At 38.6% G+C, this 17,219-nt stretch overlaps 10 non-coding genes and 2 pseudogenes across 10 annotated transcripts; all 12 read right to left on the bottom strand.

Moving 5' to 3' along the window:
- Window positions 1-83: 83 nt before the first annotated feature.
- On the bottom strand, window positions 84-202 carry LOC145151321 (5S ribosomal RNA; annotated as a pseudogene).
- Window positions 203-426: 224 nt separating this feature from the next.
- LOC145149721 (5S ribosomal RNA) lies at window positions 427-545 on the bottom strand. The gene has a single exon (XR_013730572.1). It is a non-coding gene; the product is annotated as a 5S ribosomal RNA (ribosomal RNA).
- A 221-nt stretch (window positions 546-766) lies between these two features.
- On the bottom strand, window positions 767-885 carry LOC145150984 (5S ribosomal RNA). Its single transcript, XR_013731785.1, has one exon. It is a non-coding gene; the product is annotated as a 5S ribosomal RNA (ribosomal RNA).
- Window positions 886-1,113: 228 nt separating this feature from the next.
- LOC145151304 (5S ribosomal RNA) lies at window positions 1,114-1,232 on the bottom strand (annotated as a pseudogene).
- A 227-nt stretch (window positions 1,233-1,459) lies between these two features.
- Window positions 1,460-1,578, bottom strand: LOC145150600 (5S ribosomal RNA). The gene has a single exon (XR_013731414.1). It is a non-coding gene; the product is annotated as a 5S ribosomal RNA (ribosomal RNA).
- Window positions 1,579-1,798: 220 nt separating this feature from the next.
- Window positions 1,799-1,917, bottom strand: LOC145151090 (5S ribosomal RNA). Its single transcript, XR_013731883.1, has one exon. It is a non-coding gene; the product is annotated as a 5S ribosomal RNA (ribosomal RNA).
- A 220-nt stretch (window positions 1,918-2,137) lies between these two features.
- On the bottom strand, window positions 2,138-2,256 carry LOC145155701 (5S ribosomal RNA). The gene has a single exon (XR_013736130.1). It is a non-coding gene; the product is annotated as a 5S ribosomal RNA (ribosomal RNA).
- A 226-nt stretch (window positions 2,257-2,482) lies between these two features.
- Window positions 2,483-2,601, bottom strand: LOC145149944 (5S ribosomal RNA). Its single transcript, XR_013730780.1, has one exon. It is a non-coding gene; the product is annotated as a 5S ribosomal RNA (ribosomal RNA).
- A 220-nt stretch (window positions 2,602-2,821) lies between these two features.
- On the bottom strand, window positions 2,822-2,940 carry LOC145149946 (5S ribosomal RNA). Its single transcript, XR_013730782.1, has one exon. It is a non-coding gene; the product is annotated as a 5S ribosomal RNA (ribosomal RNA).
- Window positions 2,941-3,157: 217 nt separating this feature from the next.
- LOC145151285 (5S ribosomal RNA) lies at window positions 3,158-3,276 on the bottom strand. The gene has a single exon (XR_013732041.1). It is a non-coding gene; the product is annotated as a 5S ribosomal RNA (ribosomal RNA).
- A 220-nt stretch (window positions 3,277-3,496) lies between these two features.
- Window positions 3,497-3,615, bottom strand: LOC145150359 (5S ribosomal RNA). Its single transcript, XR_013731177.1, has one exon. It is a non-coding gene; the product is annotated as a 5S ribosomal RNA (ribosomal RNA).
- Window positions 3,616-3,836: 221 nt separating this feature from the next.
- Window positions 3,837-3,955, bottom strand: LOC145147011 (5S ribosomal RNA). Its single transcript, XR_013727929.1, has one exon. It is a non-coding gene; the product is annotated as a 5S ribosomal RNA (ribosomal RNA).
- Between the last annotated feature and the right edge of the window lie 13,264 nt (window positions 3,956-17,219).

The raw sequence follows: 17,219 nt of genomic DNA, 5'->3' as shown, positions 1-17,219 counted from the left end.
CCACCCACGCATAGAAATAATAAAAATAAACAAAAAAACCGTACGCAAAATCCAAAAAAAAACGCAAACGGGTAGCGAAAAAGGCGGTGCAACGCGAGGACTTCCCAGGGGGTCACCGATCCAAGTACTACTCTCGCCCAAGCACGCTTAATTGCGGAGTTCTGATGGTTTCCGGAGCATTAGTGCTGGTATGATCGCACCCGAAATACTATCAATGCTTATTGTTTTTATGCCTTACAAGAAGCAGAACCTCCTTTTGTTTTACGTACGCGAGGCGTAGGACCCACGTGATCGATCGGCTCCTTTCCCAAAATACGAAAACCATCAAGCATGAACCAGAGACCACCCACGCATAGAAATAACAAAAAAAAAAACAAAAAAAAACCGTACGTGAAATCCAAAAAACGCAAACGGGCAGCGAAAAAGGGGGTGCAACACGAAGACTTCCCAGGGGGTCACCCATCCTAGTACTACTCTCACCCAAGCACGCTTATCTGCGGAGTTCTGATGGGATCCGGTGCTTTAGTGCTTGTATGATCGCACCCGAAATACTATCCATGCTTATTGTTTTTATGCATTACAAGAATCAGAACCTCCTTTGTTTTTGGTACGCGAGGCGTGAGACCCACGCGATCGATCGACTCCGTTCCAAAAATACGAAAACCATCAAGCATGAACCGGAGACCACCCACGCATAGAAATAACAAAAATAAATAAAAAAAACCGTACGCAAAATCCAAAAAAACGCAAACGGGCAACGAAAAAGGGGGTGCAACACGAGGACTTCCCAGACGGTCACCCATCCTAGTACTACTCTTGCCCAAGCACGCTTAACTGCGTAGTTCTGATGGAATCAGGTGCATTAGTGCTGGTATGATCGCACCTAAAATACTATCCATGCTTATTGTTTTTATGCCTTACAAGAAGGAGAACCTCCTTTGTTTTTCGTACGCGACGCCTGAGGCGTGGGACCCAAGTGATCGATCGGCTTCGTTCCAAAAATACAAAAACCATCAAGCATGAACCGGAGACCACCCACGCATAGAAATAACAAAAATAAGCAAAAAAACCGTACGCAAAATCCAAAAAAAACGTAAACGGGTAGCGAAAAAGGCGGTGCAACACGAGGACTTCCCAGGGGGTCACCGATCCTAGTACTACTCTCGCCCAAGCACGCTTAAGTGCGGAGTTCTGATGGTTTCCGGTGAATTAGTGCCGGTATGATCGCACCCGAAATACTATCCATGCTTATTGTTTTTATGCCTTACAAGAAGCAGAACCTCCTTTTGTTTTACGTACGCGAGGCGTAGGACCCACTGATCGATCGGATCTGTTCCAAAAATAGGAAAACCATCAAGCATGAACCGGAGACCACCCATGCATAGAAATAACACAAATAAACAAAAAAAACCGTACGCAAAATCTAAAAAAAAAAAAACGCAAACGGGCAGCGAAAAGGGGGGTGCAACACGAGGACTTCCTAGAGAGTCACCCATCTTAGTATTACTCTCGCCCAAGCACGCTTATCTGCAGAGTTCTGATGGGATCTGGTGCATTAGTGCTGGTATGATCGCACACGAAATACTATCCATGCTTATTGTTTTTATGCCTTACAAGAAGCAGAACCTCCTTTGTTTTTCGTACGCGAGGCGTGGGACCCACGTGATCGATCTGCTCCTTTCCAAAAATACGAAAACCATCAAGTATGAACCGGAGACCATCCACGCATAGAAATAACAAAAACAAACAAAAAAACCGTACGCAAAATCTAAAAAAACGCAAACGGGAAGCGAAAAAAGGGGTGCAACACGAGGACTTCCCAAGGGGTCACCCATCCTAGTACTACTCTCCCCCAAGCACGCTTATCTGCGTAGTTCTGATGGGATCCGGTGCATTAGTGCTTGTATGATCGCACCCGAAATACTATCCATGCTTATTGTTTTTATGCCTTACAAGAATCAGAACCTCCTTTGTTTTTCGTACGCGAGGCGTGGGACCCTCGTGACGATCGGCTCCGTTCCAAAAATATGAAAACCATCAAGCATGAATCGGAGACCACCCGTGCATAGAAATAACAAAAATAAATAAAAAAAACCGTACGCAAAATCCAAAAAAACGCAAAGGGGCAACGAAAAAGGGGGTGCAACACGAGGACTTCCCACGTGGTCACCCATCCTAGTACTACTCTCGCCCAAGCACGCTTAACTGCGGAGTTCTGATGGGATCCGGTGCATTAGTGCTGGTATGATCGCACCTGAAATTCTATCCACGCTTATTGTTTTTATGCCTTACAAGAAGCAGAACCTCCTTTGCTTTTCGTACGCGAGGCCTGAGGCGTGGGACCCAAGTGATCGATCGGCTTCGTTCCAAAAATACGAAAACCATCAAGCATGAACCGGAGACCACCCCGCATAGAAATAACAAAAATAAACAAAAAAAACCGTACGCGAAATCCAAAAAACGCAAACGGGCAGCGTAAAAGGGGGTGCAACACGAAGACTTCCCAGGGGGTCACCCATCCTAGTACTACTCTCACCCAAGCACGCTTATCTGCGGAGTTCTGATGGGATCCGGTGCATTAGTGCTTGTATGATCGCACCCGAAATACTATCCGTACTTATTGTTTTTATGTATTACAAGAATCAGAACCTCCTTTGTTTTTCGGACGCGAGGCGTGGGACCCACGTGATCGATCGACTCCGTTCCAAAAATACGAAAACCATCAAGCATGAACCGGAGACCACCCACACATAGAAATAACAAAAACAAACAAAAAAACCGTACGCAAAATCCAAAAAAACACAAACGGTCAACGAAAAAGGGGGTGCAACACGAGGACTTCCCAGGCGGTCGCCCATCCTAGTACTACTCTCGCCCAAGCACGCTTATCTGTGGAGTTCCGATGGAATCCGGTGCATTAGTGCTGGTATGATCGCACCTGAAATACTATCCATGCTTATTGTTTTTATGCCTTACAAGAAGCAGAACATCCTTTGTTTTTCGTACGCGAGGCGTGGGACCCACGTGGTCGATCGGCTCCGTTCCAAAAATACGAAAACCATCAAGCATTAACCGGGGACCACCCACGCATAGATATAACAAAAATAAAAAATACCGTATGCAAAATCCAAAAAAAACGCAAACGGGCAGCGAAAAAGGGGTGCTACACTAGGACTTCCTAGGGGGTCACCCATCTTAGTACTACTCTCGCCCAAGGACGCTTATCTGCGGAGTTCTGATGGGATCTGGTGCATTAGTGCTGGTATGATCGTACCCGAAATACTATCCATGCTTATTGTTTTTATGTCTTACAAGAAGCAGAACCTCCTTTGTTTTTCGGATGCGAGGCGTGGGACCCACGTGATCGATCGGCTTCGTTCCAAAAATACGAAAACCATCAAGCATGAACCGGAGACCACCCACGCATAGAAATAACAAAAACAAACAAAAAAACCGTACGCAAAATCTAAAAAAACGCAAACGGGCACCGAAAAAGGGGGTGCAACACGAGGACTTCCCAAGGGGTCACCCATCCTAGTACTACTCTCCCCCAAGCACGCTTATCTGTGGAGTTCTGATGGGATCTGGTGCATTAGTGCTGGTATGATCGCACCCGAAATACTATCCATGCTTATTGTTTTTATGCCTTACAAGAATCAGAACCTCCTTTGTTTTTCGTACGCGAGGCGTGGGACCCACGTGATCGATCGGCTCCGTTCCAAAAATACGAAAACCATCAAGAATGAACCGGAGACCACCCACGCATAGAAATAACAAAAATAAATAAAAAAAACCGTACGCAAAATCCAAAAAAACGCAAACGGGCAGCGAAAAAGGGGGTGCAACACGAGGACTTCCCAAGGGGTCACCCATCCTACTACTACTCTCGCCCAAGCACGCTTAACTGCGGAGTTCTGATGGGATCCGGTGCATTAGTGCGGGTATGATCGCACTCAAAATACTATCCATGCTTATTGTTTTTATGACTTACAAGAATCAGAACCTCCTTTGTTTTTCGTACGCAAGGCGTGGGACCCACGTGATCGATCGACTCCGTTCCAAAAATACGAAAACCATCAAGCATGAACCGGAGACCACCCACGCATAGAAATAACAAAAATAAATTAAAAAACCGTACGCAAAATTCAAAAAAACGCAAACGGGCAGCGAAAAAGGGGGTGCAACACGAGGACTCATCATAGAACGAACCATGTTTAACACGGTTCGATTGCACCTCTCAGCCACACCGTTCAACTGCGGTGTCCTAGGTGGCGTCAATTGCAAAACAATTCCACATTCGTTAAGATAGTCATGAAACTCGATACTAAGATACTCACCACCTCGATCGGATCGGAGCATCTTAATCTTTCTACCAATTTATTCTCCACTTCTTGCTTAAACTCTTTGAACTTTTCAAAGGTTTCTGACTTATGCTTAAGTAAGTAGATATAGCCATATCTGATGTAATCATCAGTTAAGGTCACATAGAAGCGGTTAGCATCCCTTGTGGCGGATCTGAAGGGTCCACACACGTCGATGTGTACAAGATCCAACGGACATTCACCCCTTTCACAAGTACCAGTGAAGGGTGACTTGGTCATCTTTCCAAGCAAGCAAGATTCACAAGTGTCATCTGACTTTAAGTTGAATGACTCCAAGACTCCAACCTTTTGGAGTTGGGCTATGCGCTTCTTGTTGACATGTCCAAGACGACAATGCACAAGCATGCCTTGTCCAAACCATTGGACGAATCAATATTCAACACATTATTTCCCATCACAGTTTCATATATACCATTACAAGGCAATGCTTTAAAATAAAATACACCATTATAGAAAGCATTAATAGAACCAATTTCATTATCAAATGAAAATCTAAAACCTTGTTTATACAAACCATGAAAAGAAATAATATTTCTCGCCATATCCGACGAGTAACAACAATTATTCAACTGTAAATTTGACCCACTACTAAGCAATAAAGAATAAACTCCAATCTTGGTGATAGGCGACACTTTCCTATTCCCCATGATTAGGTTTATCTTCCCGTGCTCCACATCCCTTCTTTCTTTTAGTCCCTGCAAATCAGAACAAATGTGAAATCCACAACCTATATCAAGGACCCAAGAATTAGCATGTGATGAGTTATTAGAAAGAATAGTGTAAATACCTGCGAAGGTGGGCTTTATCTTCCCATCCTTAATGTCCTGCAAGTATTTGGGGCAACTTCGTTTCTAGTGCCCTTTTTCATGACAACAGAAACACTATGCTTCCTTTGGATTGGTAGAGGGTTTAGCAGGACCACCTTTGGTTCCACTAGAAGAGGATCCATCATGGGACTTTCCCTTGTGGCTCTTAGACGGAGCCTTCCTATTCTTTCCCTTCTCATGTCTAATTGCCAAGACAGGGGAACCAGCAGTAGGAGTAGATACAACAGACTTGCCTTTCAAATTGCTTTCTATAGTTCTTAGTAGGCCTTGAAGATTGCTCAGAGTGACTTCCTCCTTGTTCATATGATAAGTCATTTTGAACTGATTATAACAAGCAGGCAAAGAATGTAGGATGATATCAATAGCCAACTCTTCATCGAAGTTCACATTCAACTTCAGCAAGCGGTACACAAATCTCTACATCTTTTGCAAGTGGGCCGTGATGGAATCTCCATCCTTCATTTTGATTGTGATTATGGAGGCAATGATCTCATACCTCTCCTTCCGAGCACTTTGATGGTACCTTTCCATCAAATCTTGGTGCATCTCAAAGTGCCAGAAGTCCTTATAGGGCTTTTGAAGCTCAACAGTCATGGTAGCAATCATAATGCACGACACCTTTGTCGTGTCCCTCTCATGAACCCTATATTCCTCGATTTGCTCGGGAGTAGCAATTTGTTCATCAATTTCCTTCAGCTCTTTATCGAGGACATATTATTTTTCCTCACAACGAAGGGCCATACGAATGTTGCGAATCTAATGGTTAAAGTTTGACCCATCAAAGATAGTTCTCCCAACCAAGTTCATGAGGGAGAATGAGCTAGAAGGGTTGGAGCGTGAAGCATTGTTTGGGATAGACATCTGAAAGGGAAAAAAGAACAAAGTTTAGATTAGATGAGAATCCTTAATATAATACCCAAATGAAATATTAAGGCTAGGACCCAACACAATATGCTACAATTCGGAAGAGGGATGCCGTAATCCAATTGTAAAATATTTGAAGGTAGGTAAATGACGATTTACCAATTTCCACCATGAAAAATGAAATTAATTATTAGGCTTTAAATGAATTGAAATTCCTAGATTCTTTGAGATTCATTGAAATTTTCGATGGCATGTTTAAATCTCGATTATGCCCTTCAAGTTTGTGACTGGGATACCGAGGATCACAAACAAGGTGTGAATAACCATGCAAATTGCTTGGTACTCTTGATGTCACTTATCACCTAATCAATGTGCCGGCTAACCACGCACGCTCCATTGATCTATGATAAACATCAAGCTACCCTTTTCCACCCTTGTCAGTCCCAAATTAGTGTGCCGGTTAACCACACACACTCCACTAACGACTTGGCAAGGTGCAAACTGCAATTTCATGGAACAGCACCATTTTCATATTTTTCCAAAAGTAAATAAAATTGGGAATTTATAAAATATTAGTTACTTTATAATTTCATTATACATATTAATGAGAATTAATGTCCTATCCTACCTGTTCGGCTAACGATCCTCCACCAGTCAAGGAAGCGGTGGGTGAGAATGGACACCCATTAAACCACCATTTTATAGGCAGTAACCTTATACCCCCCTTATAGATCGGCTTCGTGAATGAGGCCTACTAACGGTAAGACTGACTTGTCTTATATATATATATATATATATATATATATATATATATATATATATATATATATATATATATATATATATATATATATATATATATATAAGTATTAGCTTTTAATATTATAATAGTATAAGGGTTGAATTTTAAACTTTTAAAATTCTAAGGTTTGGAATTAAATGTTTTATAAGTGAGACTTTACAAATTCCAAAACTTGAGGGCAAGGTTTGTAACACTTCAAAACTTTTAGTTTCCATAACTTATGAGTTTTAATGTTCATAAATGAGACTTTTCATATTTCATAACTTGAGGACAAATTATGAAACTCTCTTCAAGAACAATTGGATCAATTATAACTTATTCAATTATCATATAATTTGTTATTTATCAAGTTGATCTAATCTAACTCATATAGCCAAACAATTTACATCAAATAATACAAATAATCAACTTATTATCTTAAAATTTGACAATTGTCTTTTAATTGGATAACGATAATCACTACCATATCAGAAAAAATATTTTTAATGATACAAAACATTTTGTAGTAATGATCCTAATCCAATTCTGGCCAAAACTCAAGAAAACTGCTATCTGACGATCCAACTCGTCGAGTTCATCATCTAATTATCCAACTCGTCGACTCCAATCATAGGACTCGTCGAGTCGGGCAGTCAGAGTCCAGAAATGTGACTTTTTCAACCTTAAAAATAACACAAATGCATCAATATAATAGAAAACAATCCTAGGCGCTGATACCACTGTTGGTTTTTGAGCACTATAACACTCCTATGGTGCACATGCAACCCTAGATGCTTTGGATCTAAGTTTTCTCTAATTATACATGCAATTTCAATTTTCCAAAGCACACACCCTAACTAGCATACAATTTGAGATATACAACATAAAACCTAGTTAGATGAATACCTCTTAGTGTAGCTTATAGTTCTTGGCCTTCAAAACCTTTAGCACCTCAAATGTGATGCCTCTAATGTGTCACAAACACCAAATGCAGGAGGAGGCTTAGGAGAAGTGACTAGGTAGCACCAAATCGGATGTGATTCTTCTTAAGAAAGCATGGGGGCCGATTTTAGTGACTATGGGGTTGCTGTTATAGTGTGGCAAAGCCTAGGGTTTCATCCATGCAAACCCTAATTCACCATGACCCTTCATATTTCTTAGGTTACATGGGTTAAACCTTTATGGACTATCATATAGATTTAGCCCACCCTAATCAACCATGGATCACTAGTCCAACTATAAGTATTACTGATTTACTTAATCAGTCCGCGTAAATTGAATCAGTCTCTTTTGATCACTAAATTAATTCCAAATTAATTCTTGATCAATACTAATTAAATAATATGATTTCTCAATTAATATATTATACTTATAATATATTAATAAATCAAAAATAACCTCTTCTCAAAAGTCCATCCTATCAAATTGCTCCGGTGAAGGTAACCCAAAAGGACCATGCTATTATCGGGTCAAGTACATACCAATTATAGTTATGAGCTTAGACACATAATCCAACAATACATGCATATTTAATGAACCGTAATTCTACTACAAAACATATATGATCAACTGTATACCATATAAACAACTGTGTAGCATAAAAAACAGTCACATTTCATATATAACCAACCTTTCATTATTTACTCAAACTTTTATTAAATAACCAACCTTTTGGTATATTTCAACCATTTATTATATAACCAACCTTTTATTATACAACCAACTTTTTTATATGTTCAACCTTCTATTATATCTATCCCATCGTATGATAGACAAGTGTCCCTTAGTACTACCTAATCCGAGAAATACACCATGTTCACTACTTATGCGCATGACCAGTGGAATGTTCTAAGTGTCTCGTGACTTCAACTCCAAACACCATCCTTATAACTCCACTTTTGCTACTCTGAATTTGCAAACTACATTTACAGTGTCATTCAGGAATCGGTACAAAGCGATGCCAATTCTACCACAACACCTCCTGACTTGCACATGATGCCTGATCCGCCCACGAAAGAGGGACCAACATCACTCCGACTCACGAACACCGAAGTGCCTGTAAATCGTGCGTCACATAGCCATCTAGAAATACCAACATACCCAATGATCTATATAAGGTTTTAGGCACTAACCATGAAACTACCCAAACCCACTACACATATCCGCAATATTATCTATACTTTAAATGTAACACCCTGTTTTGGGTCATTTTCTAATTCAAGGCTGTGGACCAAAATTCGATCCTATCAAGGCTTTGGGCTTTGAGGAAGTAAATTTTAGACCTTATTGATGGTTGATAATGTTGGTTGTGAGATCTAAGCCCTTGATTTGTGTGTTGGAACCAAAGGGTGGAAAGGGAAAAGTTATACCAGACTTGTTGCATGGATCACAGTTTTAGTTCAACTTGTGTTAAGCCAAAAGTAACACATTTGAAACAAAATAGTTATGGCAGTTTGAAGTTGAGGCAGAAGACGAAGGTTTTTTCCTATGTAGGGCGTAAGGTAGCTACGAATGGCGTAGCTCATGCTATGAAGGGCGTAACTGTTGTTAACAAAAAAAACCCTAATTTTAAGGTTTTGAGCCCTATTTATGGACTCTAAACTTTTGGGATCCCTCCCATAGCCAGCCTCCATCACCTCATATCGTTCCTTTAGAACCCTAGCCACCATTTGTGAGTCTCGAAGCTTTTACTGTGTTTTTTGTGACATTTTTGATTAAAGGAGTCCATTGAAAAAGCTTTCATGACCTTCAAGCTTTGTAGTTCCAAACTTTGCACTTCATCAACATTCTCCATTAAGTATAAAGCTTTCATCTTGATGTTTCATTTATTAAAACCAACTAGTTCATGGGGTTTTCTGATTTTTGTCCTATAATCTTGGTTCTTGTGTGACATCCCGAAATTTAGGTCTAAAATTATAGACAGTCAATTCACCGCGAACTTCTTTATAACTTCACCTATTGAGCTTTAATGGATATTTTGAAAAATAAATAGTGTCATTACAATAATAATAAGATATGAAATGGTATCCTAATTCTAATTGTTGAAATTCTCAAACGAATCACAAAGCACAAACTGCAACCCTAGTTAATACGTCTGAAAAACTAAAATTTAATATTAAGCAATTTTAAGCAATGAAAACACTCTGGTGTCGTAGTACAATTTCACATGGTTTCGGAAACATAAATAACGTTCAAAATGTAGTTCGTATGCAAAAAATATGATCGTTATAAGAAAACAAACTAGTATAATACTGATTTTCTTTAAACAAACAAAAAACTGTTTCGATCAATTGAGGCACTTGCACACCTTAGATGGAAATTCCAAGAACATTTGTGGACTTAGGTTATGGTCTATTATTTAGTTCCATAAATATTTTTAGTAAAAATATATGTAAAAGTTGAAAAATCGGACGTTTCAGGTCAATTAAACGTGAATTTTTAAACGCAATTTCCTAGAGTCCTACAACTTGAAAAATTAATCGGTTTGGGTTTAGAATCCTTGAACTAGGCTCTATCATTTTCCACTTTCGAAGCTATATTAGATGTCGGGATCTTGGCATGCAAATTTAGGAGTGTTTTAGGGACTTTGGGAGATTAGTGACATCATGCAAGTACATGCCACCTTGCCAGCTACAACCTCGACCGATCAATCGAAGCGTGTGATAAATATCTACAGACGTTACTTAAACGTCCAATGAAGCATACTTCAGTCACATAGCTCGTTATAGGACTCACTATAAACATTTATTGAATCTCTCTCTCTCTCTCTCTCTCTCTCTCTCTTTATCTATCTCTATCTCTTTAGAAACCACATATTCGATTTCTCTCTTTACAAAACAGGTATAAGTATGATTTCACTTATGGAAAAACACCTTTTGGTTTTCAAAGTTTCTCTAAAGTCTCTTTAGAAACTCATTCATCAATATGATTGTACTTACAAATAGAATACTTTTGATTATTATAAAAATATCATAACTGCACTAAAAGAAAACCTGTAACTTTCCCCAACCTTGTGTTGACCCTCAAAATTACATGTATTCTCAGGGGTCACTAATCAAGTTTTTAGACGAAGGAATAGTCATGGATTCTGGGAAATTTAGTTTTCTAGTTTTTTTTATATCTGCCTGCCTGTTTAAGACAACTCATGTACTCTTGTAATGCCTGCAGATTCGGGCTAGTCAATTTTGAGACAATAAGCGTTAAAAATGAGTTTTTGATAGAAGATTATTTAGGATAAATAATCTTAACAAAAGTTATAGTATATGTCAAAAGGATTTCATATATGTAAAGAACGCTGAAATCCGACTTATAACGAAGAAGTTATGAGCTGTTGAAGTTTTACAATTAAACCGACACGAGTCCGCGTATTGTAAAAAGTAAATTTTTGATAAATTACTTTTTAGCCTTAGTTATCTAAACGAAAGACGTAGTAGTCATTAAACCAAGAGCGTGCATAATGAGAACGTAAAAATCTGACTTCATTAGAGGATGTTATGATTTTTCTAAGATTTAGCATAACAGTGTACAACTCGGAAATTGAATTTTAGATCGGTCGATATTTATCCAAAACAATCTAAATGACAATTGAAGATCTCATTAATAGGAGCTCAACGATATAAATAACATCAAAAACAGAGCTCGTATGCGAAAGATATAGATGAAACTTGGTCCCTACTCTTCGAGCACGGCGAATTCGATACAAATTTGTAAATCTGAGATAGAATGAGAAGCAGCCGATGGAGTCTAAATAAAAGTTTTAGCACTCATAAATACCAACATGTGGATATAAATAATGTTAATAATAGAGCTCATATGTTAAAGATATGGACGAGTAGTCCCTACTCTTCGAGCGCGATGAATTCGTTACAGATTTGTAAATCTGAGATAGAATGAAAATTAGCTGACAAGATCTAAATGAAAGTTGCAGTCCTCGGAAATACCTACACGTGGATATAAAGAAGGTAGAAAATGGAACTCGTAAGTGGAATATACTGACGAAACTTAGGGCCAACTCTATGATTAAACCCCTATGAATAGAGGATGAATTCTTCATATTTCCTTACTCAATTCCTCTAAAATCTCTCTAGAATTCTTCTTTCTTTTTTGTTCAATTTCTCCTAGTTTTAGTGTGCGATATAGAAACTTTGAGTCGTCAAAAAACCGTACGAAACAAGTTTTTAGAGTCGGAGTTCTACCCGCGCAATTTCCCGGTTTTCGTTAAAAGCCATGTATGTTAAGCTACATTATTCTGTTTTCAGTGTAACTTATATTTATAGTCATAAGTCGTTATTATGAACCTATAATTAAGATTTATCAATAATTCCAAGTCATAATACTGATTGATCTACTTACGGGAATGATGTATAGGCTGGATTTAGTGAGGTGTTTAAAGTGGGATTTCCAAACAGTATACTTTGTATACCAAACGGACCCTACCTCCGATATGATCCTACTTGGTTATCCCTTATCAACTATAGATCGATAGACTTTGAATTAGTGATGAATATAGACTAATATTAGTCGCAATAAATATTCAACTAAGACTTAGTGATGATGATACTAGGTTACGTCAAAGGAAAAGACAATTGCTAGAAGTGAAGTGCTATCTGAATTTCGAATCGTCACTTTAATAAGTGAGTGCATAGTAACTTTCATCTTACATGTAGATATGAAGTATTTAATAGTAATACATGCTATATGTTCTTATTATCCGTGTTCCTGATATCTATGCTAGATGAACGATTTATACATGTTTTATTTGATTTAAACTGTATATATGTATTTTTATACCTATGAATATATTAGGTAAAGAAGGGTAGATGAAAGATGATATGGATGATGAGAGATGAAAGATGATATAGACGTTGAAAGGTGAAAGATGATGAGAAGCCTTGACTTTAATGCTAATCTAGTCATTTAGCCGAGTATAGATAATGACCACGTACTATTCTAAATAGTCCAGTGGAACAATAGCAGGCCCCCAACCTGTAGGTGTTTTTGAACTAAGTGTTCACCACATGTACTCTAAAAACCCATTGACATGTATTGTGGGTGGACTCCCTAAAATAATACTTTCAATAAAGGAGATAAACCTTGGCAACTATGGACTTAGTGCATTATAGATGAACATTGGCAGCTATGGACTTAGTGCCTAATAAATAACATTTGCAACTATGTGTAACGACCCAAAAATCCAAGGTAAAAATTTCACTTTCAATATAATTAAAACACGGTAATAACTTTGTTCAGGACATTGAAATGCATTTCAATTAACAAAATTATCAGAGTCAAATCCGTTCAGGACATTGAAAAGCATTTCAATTAACAAAATTATTAGAGTCAAATCCCAAAGATCACGGATTGCGGAAAACATGGGTGTATGCGCTGCGATCGTCCCAAGCTCTGTCGTTTGAAAACTTGAGTACCTGAAACATAAACTGAAAACCGTAAGCATAAAGCTTAGTGAGTTCCCCAAATACCACATACCATACATATCCAAAAATCCATACGAGTCATACATAATTGCGAGCCATACATATCATTCATATAACATAATCAATAAAGGTGCTATGTGCCGCACATAGTCTTGCCATTATGCGACAAGCCACCTCTTGGTCTTTCCAGCCAAGCCGGGGGCCACAATCCTGGGTCTTACAGACAAGTGCCAGGAGCCACCTCCGGGTCTTCTATGTAAGCATCACAGAGACAACTATCATACAATCTACTCTGCTTAACTAATTAGCATACAGTGTGCCAGGAGCTGCCTCCTAGTCTTTCATACATAATGCCTAGGGCTAACCCCCCGGGTCTTCCTACAATACATAAACCAAATGGGCAGGCATTTGTGCCTTCGACCCATACGAACAGTGAGGAGACTCACCTCGAATGCTGAAGCTTACTGCACGAAATCTTAGCCGCTAACCTAACGACTTCCCAAACTATCAATACCCAAACAACATCCAAATAGGAGCTTAAATCCAAACCATGATCCATAATCCAAACTTGGGGTAAAATGACCATTTTACCCTAGCCCATCAAGACTCACAACCAAGGCCCAATCCCAAAACCAACAAGGCCCAAGACTATAATATCCATAAAAACCCACTAATGGCTCAATTTTCCAAATTGGGCCCGATCCCATATGGGTCTTATCCTAAGCCCATATTTCCATCGAATACAATTCAGGTTACCACAAACACCCCTTGACAAATGCTTTATCCGACCTAGCTTCTCTCCATGGGGAGCTCTAGTATTCTTTGTAAAAAAGAAGGATGGATCATTCAGGATGTGCATCGACAATCGAAAGTTGAACAAACCAATCATCAAGAACCAATATCCACTTCTGAGGATCGATGAACTGTTCGATCAGCTACAAGGATCCTGCTACTACTCGATGATTGAAGCGATTAGGGATTGGAAGGAACCAACAAGGCCAACTAAAATACGCTAATTCATAGAGCTTGCGTGATATTACTAGAGATTCATTAAAAACTTCTCCAAAATAGCCGAGCCTCTTACCACTCTAACCCAGAAAGACAAGAAATTCGACTGGGGAAACGGACAAGAGTCTGCCTTCCAGAAATTGAAACAATCGTTGTACAGTGCACCAATTTTTTCTCTTCGAAATGGAACAGAAGACTTGTAGTATTCTACGATGCCTCCCACCAAGGGTTAGGATGCCCATTGATGCAAAGGAATAAAGTCATTGCATATGCATCCAGACAACTTAAGCCAAACGAGACAAACTACACAAACTACAACTTAGAATTGGGAGTTATAGTATTTGCCTTAAGAAATTGGAGACACTACCTATATGGAACGAAGTGTATCATGTTCACCAACCACAAAAGCCTTCAACACATCCTTGATCAGAAGTAGCTCAACACGAGACAACGAAGGTGGGTTGAATTGCTAAATGATTGCGAATGTGAAATTTGTTATAATCTTGATAAAGAAAATCTCGTAGCAAACGCTTTAAGCAGGAAAGAACAAGCAAATCTACTTCGTGTAAAGGATCTAACCCTAACAATCCACTCCAATATCACCATCCAAATTCAAGATGCTTAGCTAGAAGCACTCAAACCCGAAAATATCATAGAAGAAAACATGTGAGGAATGGACAAACAGTTCAGCCTCAAGGAAGACGGAACACAATATTTCATGAACCAAATTTGGACCCAAAAGTTTGTTGAAGTGGTGGTTGTCGAGACCAACAAAATTAATAACCCTATATCTTTTACACTAAAATAGTGTATAGTGGTAAATGGGTCGAATCCACGGAAATTGTTTCAATTTTATAACTCTATGAAAAATCTCTTTGTAAAAATACTTGTAAAATGACAATAAAAGTAAAAATGGGGGGGGGGGGGGTTTGGTGCTTTGAAATTACTTTAAATAAAACTAGAATTAAACTAAGAATTTAGTGGACAATTCAACAAAAACAAGAGCTTAATGTAAAATCAATAAGAGAAAGATGGTTGACTTAAGGTTTCCTCACTTTGACTTTTTGATGAACATATCAGTAGAATACAATGGTGCAATACTTGTTTTAAATCCTTAATTTGGCTATAGTAATCCAAGAAGCTTGAGATTACCTAGACTTTTCTTAGTTGTTGAAATGGTTAGAGATGCTCATAACAATTTTCTTAGTCAATTCCATTCAGCATGTAATTAGTGAAAGTCAACTAGCATTAAGAATTAAAAAGTCACCAAATCCAAGAGGAGTCAAAAGCTTCCACTACCATGTTGGAGAAAATGTTTTTATGATTATGTGAAGTAAAACTAACACAAAAATCACTTGTTGCTTGCTAATTTGAAGATCCTTTACTTAATCAAGAAATTAGCCAACTAATCACCCCAAACACATTTAAACTCATGAATAAAAACATACAAGTAGTGATAAGATGTTAAAACACAAAACATTTTCATAAAGATTCAAACACAAGTTCATGGAATCTTCAATATTCAACAAATAGTCAAAGGATTTCACCAAAGTCAACCAAGATTTATCTAGCCAAGCATGGCTAAACTCAAGAAAACTAAGTTAGAGAAGATTGTACCAAACATTTAACAAGAATCAAGAGGTGAAAAGATAATGTTCTTGAGGTGTTCTTGGCCTTCAAAAGTCTTCCAAACTCCAGAGAGAATGCTCCAAAATCGGATGTCCAAGATGATGCTAAAGAGGCACACCAACCTTCCCAATATAGAGCTCAAAACAAAATCCCAAAAATGCCCCTGCAGGAATCCACGCGGGCCACGTGAGTGTGACGGGCTTTTGGCTTTCTTCAAGTCTTCGGCCTCCACAGCTTAACCATTGGCCCAGATTGAGCCCGATCAGTTCTAGCCCATTTTTCTTCAAGATGTCTTCAATTTGATCCGAATTTGCCTTTTCTAAACGATCCGTAGCTTCCGCAAACGCCCGATCATCAATCTCCGCATACTTGAAAAATCCCCTGCATCTCACAAATTTAAAGTTTATTTCTTCCAAGCCTTCAAGTAATTGACAAGCCCACTCCATGCATCATCTCCATAGTTATCAAGCTCAAAATTCTTGACGACTTCTAAGCCCAATCGTTTCCTAAAGATCCCGCTCCGCTACTCTCCGTAAAACCTGCAATTACGCTCACGAAATTTGAAAGTACCCAAAAGTGGTCATAAAATAAAAAAAAGGAAAATATGCATGGAAATTAACTAAAATGTGAATGAAATATGCTAAAATAAACTATAAAAAGAAGCAAATACAATGAAACTATAAAATCACCCCAAGCTTAAACCTTACTTGTCCTCGAGTAAGACAAGACTAAAATGAACTCGGGATTAACTATCCTAAGAAAAATAAAAAGAATGGATAGAACCGCGAAGCCTGATCACCGTTAGTCAACATGGTCAAAAATGATCTTGCTATTATCTCATTACTTTTTCATTAGATGACAATGGGACCATAAACCACAGCTAGGAAAACTCCTCTAGGCGAGTAAGGAGGGATGGTCAGTCGCAACCCCAATGGAACATGCATACAATGAATAACATCTGTAGTACGGAGAAAGCAGCTGGATGGGCTCGAGTGGAGCTCTTCTTTAAGTGTACACTCTTATCACGAAAGTTGTGTGATCTCACGTCTGTCGGCCACTCTCAAATGTGTGACAACCGTCAATTTCCGGTCAAGTCAAAGTCAAATAAAGTCAACAAGTCAAACCGGTCAACTCCGTTAACCCTTGTATATTAGGGTTTGCAATATGTTAGCTACTGTACAACTCGCTATTTTAATAAGAAGTTATCACTTGGAAAGTTCGTATGATTGAAATTCTTAAACCCTAAACGGGATAAGTGAGGTAACAAAACGATAAAACACAAATGCACACCCTT

Source organism: Lactuca virosa, chromosome 1, assembly GCF_052849685.1.
Source record: "Lactuca virosa cultivar CGN04683 chromosome 1, Lactuca_virosa_CGN04683_v6, whole genome shotgun sequence".
Classification (NCBI taxonomy): Eukaryota; Viridiplantae; Streptophyta; class Magnoliopsida; order Asterales; family Asteraceae; genus Lactuca; species Lactuca virosa.
This window is presented reverse-complemented; position numbering and strand designations above follow the sequence as displayed.